At 46.6% G+C, this 13,122-nt stretch overlaps 1 protein-coding gene across 2 annotated transcripts in view; it reads right to left on the bottom strand.

Annotated features, from left to right (window-relative positions):
• The window catches only part of CTPS1 (CTP synthase 1), a 33,066-nt gene extending 30,290 nt beyond the window's left edge, over positions 1 to 2,776 (bottom strand). For both annotated transcript variants that reach the window (XM_064281808.1, XM_064281809.1), the window contains exon 1: positions 2,661 to 2,776. The gene's annotated coding sequence lies outside the window, so the exon portion shown is untranslated. The remainder of the gene's footprint in view (positions 1 to 2,660) is intronic.
• Positions 2,777 to 13,122: the final 10,346 nt, after the last annotated feature.

The raw sequence follows: 13,122 nt of genomic DNA, 5'->3' as shown, positions 1-13,122 counted from the left end.
AGGGCAAAGAATGGAACGAACAGACTGGAGAGATAAAAAGGGACGACTGCAAAGACAGCAGTCAAGAGGCAGGCGAAAACAGCACAGACCAGGTGAGGAGATACCAACAGACTTGTCAGGAAGGGTTTATTGCTGGTCCCCAGCTTCGGAGGCCCAAAAACATCATTTGGTCAGCAAACCCAAATGTGATCAAAATGAAAAACATAACTACCAAATAGCAGAGAATGCTTTCTTTGGCATGGCCAGGACATTTTCTTCCTCCAGGAACAGGCCATGTGAAGCCAAGATATAATAAAAATAAGCTAAGAAAGGAACACGGAAACTGAGGAGTTTGGCTTAGAGCATCCCTCCCCCCATGAGCCATTTCTCAAGGCAGGAATGAATGAGCTTAGCAAGGAGGTAAGAATGCTCAGAATGTCTTTCCTCTCATCCGGCAAGGAAGGCAAGGAACCCACCCCAACCACGTCCTGCTTTCTATCCTCTGTTTGCAGTATTCCCAAAAGCATGTGCCATGGCTTCTACAAAATGCATATGAGAGTCCCAAAATGGGTTTTATGGATAAACAAATTGGAGAAACGCTGCTTAAGCAAAGTCAGCTGGTTTCTTTAACGCACACTGTGATCTCCCAAATAGGGTATACCGTATGCCATTTTCCTTAACTTTTTTTGACCCTAAGTCCCTATTATTTAGGGGACCACCCTGACCATCATTTTACAGCTGAAAGGTTCCTATGGACACATGACTATCAGACATGGCTACATTTTAGATACGTGCTAACTAGACATAACCCTTGCTGAGACTATACCCTGGTTCCACTGATTAAATTTTAGATGTTCCTAGAAATTCTTCAGCCACCCTCTTTATTGAGTAGGTTACTCCTCCAGAAGACTAATCTCATCCATTTGCATTTGATATGCTCCAGTTTTATTCTTTTGGGAAGATTCTTGCAGTCTCCCATAGTGCCTGGCAGTAAATATTCCCCACGTACACAAAGATCAGGTGGGAGGCAGGGACAACTCATTTGCTGACATTTACCAGCTACGTAGTATGTTTGAGCTATTATGCTAGACACTGTGGAGACCACAAAAATTAATCAGATTTGGGCCCATATCAAGTTATGGCCATCCAGTTAGAGACATGAGGCATTTACAGATAAATGAATAATCTAGTGGTGGTGAAAAGCAGATGGACCAAATGTGAAGGGTATAAAAGGGGAAGAAGAGACAGTAGAAAGCTTTCAGTGTCAACACTAAGGTAAAGTACCATGGCCCATCAAAGGAGGGTCCAGCTTGGAGACTGCTCCTGCTTTGTAGACCTCAGATTTGCAATGGACCTTGAAGGACTAAGCAGCTTTAAAAGTGTGGGAAAGGGACCAGAGAGAGCAGCATGAGTAGGAAGGCGAGGGGCCATCTAAAAGAACAGGGATAGGGCCAATTCTGCTGGAGAAGAGGATGGTGTTGGAGAAGGTGGTAAATAAGTTGGAAAGCTAAGCAAGGGGCCAAATCATGCAGAAACCTGAAAAGCCCAACTGTGAATTTTATTCTGAAGGTGATGGGGAGATAGTGGAAGGTTTTCACGCACACATGTAACAATATAAATCAAGATGCAGCAGAGGAATTCAACAAAGATGGGGGAAAAAAGACAAAAAATCGCCATCTAGAACCTGAGCTTTTTTTTTTTTACGTTCTGAGGTCAACTTCCAGCTACACCACTTGTGCACAAGGCTTCAGTCAAGTCGCTTAAATAAATTTAAAAAAAAAAAAATATATATATATATATATATATATATATAGTCCGAAAAGCCTGAGTTCTCAGGTCTGTAAAATGGGGGTGATAATCTCCGCATCGCCTGTGTCAGTCAGAGGACTGCTGAAGATCCAAAATCATAATGAGTGTGGACGTAACCGCGCCACTCAAACGCAGTCAACTTCTTTTAAATGCCAGCATCCTCACTGCCGGTAGCTGGAGGGAGGGGAACTGCTGTGGGGCCCACAGGGCCAGCACCGGGCGGGGGACGGGCCCGGCGAGCTCAAAGGCACCTTCCGCCCACGGGAGTCGGGGCGCGCCACGTCCCCACGCACACGGCAGGGCCGAGGGGGCCGCCCTTAGGCCCCGCACCCATCCTCCACCGGGGCGGGCCTGTCTCGGACCTTCACCTCTCATCCAGGAAAGCCAGGCCCGTGCCTGGAGGCCGGAGGGTCGAGGGTCAGGGAAGCCCCAACAGAGGCGGCCGCCGGGGCTTTCTTGCGGAAAGGGGCTGAGAAAAGGGCGCTCCCGCGCCCCTTCGGCCCTCTCCATCCCAAGAGTCATCTCTGACTCAGCCGAGCCGGGCCGGGCCGGGCGGAAACGAGCGCTGCCGGGCCCCGAAGCCCAGGACCTGCGGCCTCTCTGGCCGCCCCACGCCCCTTCGGCCCCTGGCCCACCAACGCGCGGCCACGCGGCCCCGCGCGCGGGAGCCGGCTCCTCGTCGGCCCGGGCCGCCCGCCCCACTCCAGTTAGGGACGCAGCCCATTGGGCAAGAGGCCGAGCCACCTCACCCCTGATTGGTGGGGAGCAATGTCTGTCACCCGGCGGTGTGGCAGTCCCGCGCCGGGCTGCTCTCGCGCCACCGATTCCTGCATGGAGGAACAGTTCCCCCGGGGTCCCTGGCGTCTGCCTACCTGACACCGGCTTCAAATCAGCTAGAGAACTAAGTCAGCAATGCGCGCGGTGAGCCGCCAGCAGCCAGTGAACCAGCCCGGCCGCATACGCCGGCAGCCTTTCACGGAGGCGGGCTCTAGGCGGTGCGCACGCAGAGGGCGGGGGCGGGGCGGAGCTGGCGGACCCGCCTCGCGAGGCGGAGCCCAGAGAGCGGAGGGGGCGCCGGGCCCGGAGTGCGCAGGCGCGGGGTGGGCGCCGCTCTCCGGCTGGGCCCGCGGCGAGCTCTTCTCGGGGCCTGGCGGGCGTGCATCCCGAGCTCCGGGGTCTTTCGGCCATCCAAATTGAGCAGGCTGTGGCGTTCCTGCCTCGCATCTTTTGTCGCAGTTGGGAGTCCAAGCTTTTTCTGTTGAGGTGGAGGAGGCCGTTTTGTGACTCACGCCTAGCAAATCCGTCGCCTGGCTCCGAACCCCTTCCCCAACAGCCTGCTGAAGTTCTCACCCGCCTTCCAGGAGCTGCCAGGTAGATCCATCTGATCGTGTATTTAAACGTGCGACCTGTGAGCGCCATGACCACGGCTCCTGATGGTGCGACCCCAGCCCAGCTCTCCCGCCAGGCCCTCTGAACGTAGGGTCGCCGGCAGTGTCACCCTGGCCTCTATAAGCGAAGTCCAGGAGGGCTGCTGGGCAGTGGCTCCCTCCTACGAGTTTCTTTTCCCCACATCTGCCCTGACACCTGAACGAAGGGTCTAGAGACGTATCGGTCATCCAGCTAACATTCATTGAACACACACCATGTGCCACGCACTGTACAGGGCACCAAGGGACACAGCAGTGAACAAGACCGACAGGGACCCTGTTCCCAGAGGTCTAAAGATGAAGTGAGGCAAACTGATCAGCTAGTTACACTATTTATTACGATTTTCATAACTGCTTGGTGCTGATGTGCCCGGTGCCAGGGGAGTCCCCATCTGGGACTGACCACTGACGAGTGGGGACTGGGGATTCAGAGGTGACTTTAAAGCTGAGACCTGAAGTTTACTGGCAAAGATAGAGGAGGGAGAGGTGGGAGTAAGAATGAGTTAGGCAGAAAGAAAAGCATGTGTAAAGACTGAGATGGAGAAGAGCCTAGCCCAGCTGAACTGAAAGGCCAGTGTAGCTGGTTGAAAAGAGATTACTGTAGTGTGAGATCAGGCTGGAGAGGCCAGCAACGGCAGTCTGCACAGAGCATTATAAAACCAAGTTAAGGATTTTCTTTCTCCTAAGCACAATGGAATGGAGCCTTGGTGGTGCAGTGGTTAAGAGCTTGGCTGGTAACCAAAAGGCTGGCAGTTCAAATCCATCAGCCACTCCTGGAAACCCTATGGGGCAGTTCTACTCTGTCCTATAGGGTCGACTATGAGTCGGAATTGACTCGATGGCAACACGTTTTTTTTTTTTGTTTGTTTTTTATGTTAAGAGACAGTGGAAAGCCATAGCAACTTTTTCGAGGAGGAAGTTTTGTTTTTCTTTTGAATAGTGAATACATGCACTTGGTTAATTTTTTTTCTTCCCAAACACTGTACAAGGGTATACATGAAAAGTAAGTCTCCCACCTCTGTACCTCAGTGTTCTTATTTTCTTCCCCAGAAACAATTTGTGGCAAGTTCTTATATATTCTAATTGAAGGATTTAAAGGAAGAGTGTGACGTAATCAGATTGTGTTTCAGAACAATCACTCAAATAGATTCCAAGAGAATAGTTAGGAGACTTCTGCAGTGGCCCGAAAGAGAGGCTTCTGGCTCCTTCCAACTCTAGATCACCACGCTCCTACCCTGCCTGCCAAATCGCCCAAGCTGCCCTCAGCTCCAAGTCTAAGAAACATTGGGGATGTGTTTAGAGATGCTCTATGACCACACATTCTGTGGGACATAATAGACACAGAATGTATTTGCCAAAGTAATGAAGGTGCTGTTGTTGTTGTTAGGTGCTGTCGAGTTGGTTCCTACTCAGGAACCCTATGTACAACAGAACAAAACACTGCCTGGTCCTGTCCTATGCCATCCTTGCCATTGTTCTTTACTAGGTTCTGGGAAAGCACTTTCTCTTGGTTTTTCTCCTATTTCACAGGCCTGTCTGTGTGGGTTTCCTTTCCTAGATCCTCTTCCTAACCTGTAAACATAGGTACATGCTACAGCTCAGTCCTAATATTTCTTCCCTCTTTACAATTATTCTCTACATGAGAATGATTAAATACCAGACTTTTTTTTTTATTAACTTTTATTGAGCTTCAAGTGAACGTTTACAAATCAAGTCAGAGTGTCACATATAAGTTTATATACACCTTACTCCGTACTCCCACTTGCTCTCCCCCTAATGAGTCAGCCCTTCCAGTCTCTCCTTTCGTGACAATTTTGCCAGCTTCCAACTCTCTCTATCCTCCCATCCCCCCTCCAGACAGGAGATGCCAACACAGTCTCAAGTGTCCACCTGATATAATTAGCTCACTCTTCATCAACATCTCTCTCCTACCCACTGTCCAGTCCCTTTCATGTCTGATGAGTTGTCTTCGGGGGTGGTTCCTGTCCTGTGCCAACAGAAGGTTTGGGGACCATGCCCGTTGGGATTCCTCTAGTCACAGTCAGACCATTAAGTATGTTATTTTTATGAGAATTTGGGGTCTGCATCCCACTGATCTCCTGCTCCCTCAGGGGTTCTCTATTGTGCTCCCTGTCAGGGCAGTCATCGATTGTGGCCGGGCACCAACTAGTTCTTCTGGTCTCAGGATAATGTAGGTCTCTGGTTCACGTGGCCCTTTCTGTCTCTTGGGCTCTTAGTTGTCGTGTGACCTTGGTGTTCTTCATTCTCCTTAGCTCGAGGTGGGTTGAGACCAATTGATGCATCTTAGATGGCCGCTTGTTAGCATTTAAGACCCCAGACGCCACATTTCAAAGTGGGGTGCAGAATGTTTTCGTAACAGAATTATTTTGCCAATTGACTTAGAAGTCCCCTTAGAGCATGGTTCCCAAACCCCCGCCCTTGGTCCGCTGACCTTTGAAGCATTCATTTTATCCCGGAAACTTCTTTGCTTTTGGTCCAGTCCAATTGGGCTGACCTTCCATGTATTGAGTGTTGTCCTTCCCTTCACCTAAAGCAGTTCTTATCTACTAATTAATCAGTAAAAAAAACCTCTCCCTCCCTCCCTCCCTCCCCGCCTCGTAACCACAAAAGTATGTGTTCTTCTCAGTTTATACTATTTCTCAAGATCTTATAATAGTGGTCTTATACAATATTTGTCCTTTTGCCTCTGACTCATTTCGCTCAGCATGATGCCTTCCAGGTTCCTCCATGTTATGAAATGTTTCACAGATTCATCACTGTTCTTTATTGATGCGTAGTATTCCATTGTGTGAATATACCACAGTTTATTTACCCATTCATCCGTTGATGGACACCTTGGTTGCTTCCAGCTTTTTGCTATTGTAAACAGAGCTGCAATAAACACGGGTGTGCATATATCTTTTTGTGTGAAGGCTCTTGTTTCTCTAGGGTATATTCCGAGGAGTGGGATTTCTGGGTTGTATGGTAGTTCTATTTCTAACTGTTTAAGATAACAACAGATAGATTTCCAAAGTAAATACCAGACTTTTAAAATACTGTTTATATTCTGAGAACTCCCAAATTTATATTTCTGGCCTGGACCTCTCCCCTGAACTTTAAGTATGGGGTCCTTCTCAGCACAGGACCCTGAAGACAGCCCTGTACAAGGGTACAGAAGGCCAACCCCTTTGTCCTCAGGTGGAACAACTCTGCAGTGCCATTCGTGTTCTAGAGCTCCCCTTGGGATCCAGATGAGGCTAGATTCAGCAAAACCAGGTGTCAGCAAACTTTTTCTTCAAAGGGCCAAAAAAAAAAAATTTTGTGGGCCTTACAATCTCTGTTGCAGTTGTAGCATAAAAGTAGCCATAGACAATACATAAATGAAACAAGGGTGGCTGTGTTCCAATAAAATTTTACAAGTATTTACAGAAAATAGGTGGTGGGCCAGATTTGCCCTGGAGGCCGAAGTTTGCTGACCCTGAGGTAAACACATATCTTGTCCAACTTCTTTCCTGCCCTTACACTCCCTTAAAGGTTTCACCTGAGAGCATGCCCTCATTCGTTCACCTGTACAAGAATCTCATCTCAGACTTCGTAGCTAAGGAACCCAGCCTAAGACAGCACCCCTCTTACATGCTTGTAGAGTGCCTGATGCTTATCCTAAGGCATTAATCACAGTGTGTTGAAGTTGCCTCTTTACTCATCTGTCTCCTCCACACCAGATTGCAATCTCTATGAGATTACTTAACCTTTCTGTGCCTCAATTTCTTTATCAGGTATAGTGTCTGTTCACCTTTTAATAACCAGGGTCTAGCATATTTAATTCTCACTGTTATTGTTAGGTGCCATCGAGTCTGCTCCAACTCATAGTGACTCTATATACAACAGAACAAAATGCTGCCAGGTCCTGCGCCATCCTCGCAATCATTGTTATGTGTGAGTCCATTGTTGCAGCCACTGTGTCAATCCATCTAATTGAGGGTCTTCTTCTCTTTGAATGACCCTCTACCTTACCAAGCATGATGTACTTCTCCAGGGACTGGTCCCTCCTGACAACGTGTCTGAAGTACATGAGACGAAGTCTTGCCATCCTGACTTCCAAGGAGCACTCTGGCTGTACTTCTTCCAAGACAGATTTGTTCATTCTTCTGGCAGTCCAACATTCCTCACCAACACCGCAATTCAAAGGCATCCATCCTTCTTTGGCCTTCCTTATTCATTGTCCAGCTTTCACATGCATATGAGGCGATCAGAAATACCATGGCTTGGGTCAGGCTCAGTGCTAACTGTGATGCAAATGCCATCGTTGTCACTGTATTACACATTGAAAGTAAAAAATGAACAAATCTAAACGTCTTTCCTCGAGAACACACAGGACGATGCACTTCAAATCCTCTTTGTGTTTTGCCCCTCTTGTTCTGCCCATCACCAGATCTTGCTAATTGTTTCCCCATCGAGGCTTCTCTGAGTAACATTTTTCCTGTTCAAGTCAGTATGTTGTCACCCTAGTCTGGCGTTCTAATAGATTATCTGGGTGGAAAGAGGGGACAGGAAGGAGACTGCAATCATTCATTTAAATTTGTTGACTCAGGCTACTTATTCTAAAATTGAAAAAAATTTCTTTAGTTTTTAATCTATAAATGGTACAAAATTTGAAAGATAAAAAGGAATACATAGTAAAAGGCTCCCGCCCATACCTATTCCCCCTCTCACCTGGCTCCTCTCCCAGAGGCAACTGTGTTACCAATTTCACTGCTTATCCTTCAAAAGATGCCCTGTGCATCTGTGTAACCCTTCTCTGTTGGTTATATATTCTCTTAATTCAAACGGGTTATGTGGGATTTTTTTCACTTGAGCTAGCTTTCTTTAATGATGTTATTTCATGAATTAATTGGTTGTTCCCTCACTTGGTTCCAGAAAGGATTTGAGGTCATTTTTACGTGTGTGTATATGTGGAAAATATGAAAAAAAAAATGAGGCAAAGAAAAAAAAGGGTAAGAATTTTTTCTCTTCGATGACACTCCATCTCCTTCAGGGTAAGGTCAAAGCCATACTATGATTTAAGAGGCATGCACAAACTGGCCTCAGTTTACCTGTCCAGTCACATCACCCACCCTGTGCTCTAGCCACACTGAACTCTTTCAGTTCACTGATCATGCCATTTGTTCTTTTTCTTACATATGGATCTTTGCGTAGACCCCCAATAAAATATCCCCTCCTGTTTATCTTACTAATATAGCATCTCAGCTTGGACATGGCTTCTCCAGAATTACTTTTCTGGACAGCCTTTCTCCCTCAAGTTTGCTTGGGCACCTCTCCTGCCCACACCCCATGCTTAACGTTGCTGCCTGGATTTTAATATTTCATTTTATTGTCCAAATTCCCTACTTGTCTATAAGCTCTATGAGGTCAGGGACCTGTTTATCTTTCTTAGCGTTGTATGCCCAGTGCCTGGCTGGTCCCAGCACATGTAGGCACTTGATAAATATTTGTTCCACAAATGAATGAATCCAGAAATTAAATTAGATCCCGAATACTATGCCCATTCTAGAACCAAACCAAACCCATTGCCATCGAGTTGATTCTGACTCATAGCGACCCCGTAAGGACAGAGTAGAGCTGCCCCATAGAGTTTGTAAGGCTGCAAATCCTACCGAAACAGACTACCACATCTTTTTCCCACAGAGCAGCTGATGGGTTCAAACTGCCAACCTTTCAGTTAGCAACCAAGCACTTTAACCACTGTGCCACCAGGGCTACTTCCCTTTCTGGAAATGAGTCACAAATTGGGCTTTGAACTTCCCAGCAGCCAAAGTGAAGAGGGCAATATGACCAAATAGAAAACCTTGTTATGGATTGAATTGGGTCCCCCTAAAATGTGTGTCAACTTGGCTAGAGCATGATTCCCAGTATTGTGTGATTGTCTACCATTTTATCATCTCATGATTTTCCTACATGTTGTAAATCCTACCTCTGTGATGTTAATGAGGCAGGATTAGAGGTAGTTATGTTAATGAGGTAGGACTCAATCTACAAGATTGAGATATCTTGTGATATAAAAGACAGAAGTGAGCAGAGAAACAGGGGGACCTCATACCACCAAGAAACCTGAGCCAGGAGAATAATGCGTCCAAAGGACATGGGTTCTCTGCTCTTAGAGGTTCCTAGACCAGGAGAAGATTGATGACAAGGACCTTCCTCCAGAGCCAATAGGGAGAAAAAGCCTTCCCTGGAGCTGATGCCCTTAATTCGGACTTCTATCCTCCTGAACTGTGAGAGAACGAATTTCTCTTTGTTAAAGCCATCCACTTGTGGTAATTCAGTTATAGTAGCGCTAGATAACTGAGACAACCATACAACAGTTGCTCAGGAGAAATATCACTTCCTCAACTCCCCACCGACCCCCAAGTCCCCTTCACTGGCCCTCCTAGTCCCCTTGCTTTTCTTTGGTAGCATTTACCAAAACTAATCATTGATGAAGTAATTGATTATTTGATGTCTGTCTTCCCCACAAGACTGTTCATGAATATATCCCCACCACCTCCCACATTGCCTGGCTTATAGTAGATGCTCAGTAAATGTTTATTGAATGAGTTAAAAGGACCATTATTCTGGCTACCGAGATCAGAAGTCAGTTTCTCCTGTGAGTCTTAGGGAAAGGCCCCAGGATATATCATGGAAGGATGAATGGTCTCAGTAACGTTCTTACAGCAGACATACAGGCAAGAATCACAAGGCCGTTCCTTATAATGACTCTCACTAGCAGCCCACAAAGCACAATTCAGGCAAAGCGATTCTACAGAGTCAATAGGATACCAGCAGGACACGGTGCAGGCAAGAAGCCACCTGACAGGCTGGCTTACCCAGGGGCGACTTCTATAGCATCTTCAGGGGTTCCTCTGTAAAGGCTGTTCTTTAACCTGGGTGCTGAATAGATTTTGAGGGGCAGTGGGGTCAATGTTATACTCTCTGAGAGGCACATGGAATGGAACTATTCTGAGTTTCAAGTTATTTTCGGGATCGTCTGAGCTGGGAGGTAAAATTCATATCCACCACAGAATTAATTGATGCCGCCCCTTCCCAAAGAACATGATATCAGAACAATCAGATAGAGATATCTGTCTCATGTAGTGCACATAATAACGTTGCTGTTAGGTGCGCTCAAGTCAGTTCCGACTCACAGCAACCTTACGTACAACAGAATGAAACACTGCCCAGTCCTGCATCATCCTCAAAATCTTTGTTACGTTTTAGCCCACTGTTGCAACCACTGTGTCAGTCCATCTCCCTGAGGGTCTTTCTCTTTTTCACTGACCCTCTGCTTTACCAGGATGATGTCCTTTTCCAGGGACTAGTCCCTCCTGATAAAATGTCTAAAGTATGTGAGGGGAAACCTCACCAACCTTGCTTCTTAGGAGCACTGTGGCTGTATTTCTTCCAACACAGATTTGTTCATTCTTCTGGCAATCCATGGTATAATATTCTTCACCAATATTATAATTCAAAGGCATCAATTCTTTGGTCTTCCTTATTCGTTGTCCAGCTCACACATGCATATGAGGCAATTGAAAACACCAGGGCTCGGGTTAGGTGCGCCTTAGTCCTCAAAGTGACATCTTTGCTTTTTCGTACTTTAAAGAGGTCTCTTGCAGCAGATTTACTCAAAGCAATACATTATCTGATTTCTTGACTGCTGCCTCAGTTGTGAGTGTGCTTCCATGGGTGTTGATTGTGGATTCAAGTAGAATGAAATCCTTGACAACTTCAATCTTTTCTCCGTTTATCATGATGCTGCTTATTGGTCCAGTTGTGAGGATTTTTGTTTTCTTTATGTTCAGGTGTAATCCATACTGAAGGCTGTGGTCTTAATCAGTAAGTGCTTCAAGTCCTCTTCACTTTCAGCAAGTAAGGTTGTATCATCTGCATATCACAAGTTGTTCTTGAGTCTTCCTCCAATCCTGATGCCACATTCTACTCCTATAGTCCAGGTTCTCGGGTTATTTGCTCAGCATACAGATTGAATAAGTATGGCAAAAGGATACAACTCTGGCACACACCTTTCCTGACTTTAAACCACACAGTATCCACTTGTTCTGTTTGAACAACTGCCTCTTTGTCTATATACAGTTTCCTCATAAGCACAAGTGTTCTGGAATTCCCATTCTTTGCAATGTTATCCATAATTTGTTATGATCCATGCAGTCGAATGACTTTGCATAGTCAATAAAACATAGATAAACACCTTTCTGGTGTTCCCCGCTTTCAGCCAAGATCCATCTGACAGCAGCAGTAATATCCTTCATTCCATGTCCTCTTCTGAATCTGGCTTGAACTTCTGGCAGTTCCCTGTCCATGTGTTGCTGTAACCACTTTTGAATGATCTTCAGCAAAATTTTACTTTTGTATGATATTAATGATATTGTTTGATAATTTCTGCATTTTGTTGGATCAGCTTTCTTTGCAATGGGTACAGCTATAGATCTCTTCCAGTTGGCTGGCCAGGAAGCTATCTTCCAGATTTCCTGACATAGTCAAATGAGCACCTCCAGTACTGCATCCATTTGTCAAAAAATCTCAGTTAGTATTCCATCAATTCCTGGAGTCTTGTTCTCTTTGTTGATGCCATCCACTGTGGTATTTCTGTTATAGCAGCACTAGATAACGAAGACAGTATTCAGTACCAGAAGAGTGGGGTGCTGCTCTAACAGATACTTAAAATGTAGAAGCAGTTTTGAAACTGTGATAGGTAGAGGCTGGAAGAATTTTAAAGTGCCTAACAGTAAAAACATAGATTGCCTTGAAGAGATTGTTGGTGGAATTATGGACATCAAAGATAATTTTGGTGAGCACTCAGAAGGAAATGAGAAGACTTGTTATACTGGAGATGGCACAGATGGGGAGAAGCAGCAGCAGCAGAACCAGGAGACCACTGCAAGATAGTGCTGGAGCCAACCCACAGAGCAAGAGAGCTAAGTGTCTTTGAGCATGAGGCTTCCTAGTGGAGTGGGGTGCCTCTGGGCACTTCTCGGTGGAGCTAGGCTTACTGACTCACTGAGCAAGGGAGCTGAGTGCCTTCTGGCCAAAGTTTACTAGTGGAGTAGGGTGCCTCCAGGCACTAATCAGTGGAGCTACAGAGCTTTGGAACACTTGCCTCAGCAGGGCAGGGGGGCTGAGAGGCCAAGGAACCAGGGAGCAGGAGCTGAAGAGACAAGGAACACAAGACCCAGAGCTGCCTTAGTCTCAAAAGGTAGGGCCACAGCCTCTGGGGTCTCAAAGGGTAGAGCCATGATCTCTGGGGTTTCAAAGTGTGGGGCCACAGCCTCCCAGGTTTGAAAGAGTGGGATCTTCACCAACTTGGTTCTGGAGTATGGGGCTGTCTTTTCAAGTGCCAGTGGGATGGAGCCATATCCACTGCCCAAAGCTGAGGGGGTGGTGCTGCCATGCCCAAGAGGAAGAAGAACAGGGCTGGCTGAGGCTAAGGAGGTAGGGTAGCCCTCAGATGGACAAGGAAAATGGGGTCACCCTCAAATCCGAGGAAGCAGAGTTGCTGTCCCAGGGGGCCTGGAAGGCAGGAGCTGAAGCCCAGGGCCTAGGGGCCTCCACTCAGAATCCAGAGAGTATGGCCAACACCCAGACTCTGGGGGACAGGCCATTGCCTAGATGGTCTCAGAGAACAGAGAATTACTCTTAAGCCTTGAGAGCTGATATAATGTGTCCTGCTCACTTGCTTGGTGCCTGTTATCCCTTCTTTCCCTCCAGTTTCTCCCATTTGTAATGGAAGTGTCTACATTGTGCTTGTTTAACCATTGTACTTTAGAAGCAGGTAGCTCGTATTCTGAATTTCACAGATGGAAAGGAATTTTGCACCAGGATGGAATTTGGACTTGGAGTTGATTTAAAACTTTTG

Source organism: Loxodonta africana, chromosome 3 (genome assembly GCF_030014295.1).
Source record: "Loxodonta africana isolate mLoxAfr1 chromosome 3, mLoxAfr1.hap2, whole genome shotgun sequence".
NCBI classification, from domain to species: Eukaryota; Metazoa; Chordata; class Mammalia; order Proboscidea; family Elephantidae; genus Loxodonta; species Loxodonta africana.
Note: the sequence above shows the minus strand (reverse complement) of the source record. Positions and strands in the feature narration are given on the sequence as shown.